We start from the raw sequence: 1,670 nt of genomic DNA, 5'->3' as shown, positions 1-1,670 counted from the left end.
AACATACAAACCTACAAACCTAAAAAAAAAAACACCGTTATAAAAACGCTATCATTTTATTTTTGATGCGTATTTCTTACTTTAAATTTCTCTAAGTATTAAAGTCTTTTGGCTTTAAAATATTACTACCAGTATATCTGTCCTCTCGCATCACTGAAATATACAACAGGAAAGCAGGGAACAGTCTGCCTGTAGGATTATTTTTGAATTTAATTTTCAATTAAAATAGTAGGGAATTGTCATTTAAATATTTTTATTGTTAGATGCCTGCAAAGTAGAATGAGTCATCTCAAAAATAAATACCATCAATTATTTAAAATAGGAAGCTTCACTCTCAAACACATAAAACTGCTTCTTTCTCTAGGACATACTTGATTTTCTTTCCCTAATGGTTTACTTCACTGTTTTAAAGTTTTATAAATAAAATTAATGGCACAATTTTGATTTCACTAATACATTTCAGAACTGTATTTGTCAGTAGAGGTAGCTAAACTAGTCCTTTTATGTTTACAAGTGTTGGAACTAAATATAGAGAATATAAACATGCAAAGTTACTCTTCCTTTGAAGTGACTTCTGTAGCTTTGCTAGTCCATGTCATCACTGGCATAAAATTTATTCAAATAAAATCAATCTAAATGACTCATTATGAAAATCAAACTTTAAATGCTACCTAACTCAACCATCTTTAGAAATGTTACATAAACAGAAGTATTCACAATAGTCCACCAGCCTTTCTACAAGAAATTATTTTAAAAAAATAATAACATCTGTACCACATATATTTTTAGGATGTATCCTTGTACTAATTCCTGCAATCTTCCCTTAAAAAGGTTCTGGAGCTGAAATAAGTGGTGAGGGTGCTTATGATGTATTTTTAATGCATCTATCCTAATATCACATAAACTGAACAGCACTACTGGGACAATCTTATAAATAGCTGAGCACTAGTGGAAGTAGGTTTGGAGGTCAAATGTTGAGTGGCTCAACTTTCTTGGCTGCTCTTGCTTGTGTCCTTGCATTGAACCATAATCCCAGAGATCCAGAATCTATGGCCTATAATTCTCCTGAACATGCAAGAAGAAGCATGAAGCAAGAAAGGAAGGAAGGAAGGAAGGAAGGAAGGAAGGAAGGAAGGAAGGAAGGAAGGAAGGAAGGAAGGAAGGAAGGAAGGAAGGAAGGAAGGAAGGAAGGAAGGAAGGAAGGAAGGAAGGAAGGAGGAAGGAAGGAAGGAAGGAAGGAAGGAAGGAAGGAGGAAGGAAGGGAGGGAGGGAGGGAGGGAGGGAGGAAGAAAGGGAGGGAGGAAGGAAGGAGGAAGGAAGGAAGGAGGAAGGAAGGAAGGAAGGAAGGAGGAAGGAAGGAAGGAAGGAAGGAGGAAGGAAGGAAGGAAGGAAGCAAGGAAGCAAGGAAGCAAGGAAGCAAGGAAGGAAGGAATAGAGAGAAAGAAATAGAAAGAGAAAGAAAAATAGAAAGAGAGAAAGAAAGAAAGAAAGAAAGAAAGAATAGAGAAAAAGAGAGAGAAAAAAGAAAGAAGAGAGAAAGAAATTAAGAAAGAAAGAAGAAAGAAAGGAAGGAAGAAAGAAAGAGGAAGGAAGAAAAAAGAAAGAAAGAAATTAAGAAAGAAAGAAAAGGAAGAATGAAAGAAAGAAAGAAAAGGAAGAATAAAGAAAGA

Source organism: Suncus etruscus, chromosome 4 (genome assembly GCF_024139225.1).
Source record: "Suncus etruscus isolate mSunEtr1 chromosome 4, mSunEtr1.pri.cur, whole genome shotgun sequence".
Lineage (NCBI taxonomy): Eukaryota > Metazoa > Chordata > Mammalia > Eulipotyphla > Soricidae > Suncus > Suncus etruscus.
The sequence above is the reverse complement of the archived record's forward strand: the minus strand, read 5'-3'. Positions refer to the sequence as shown.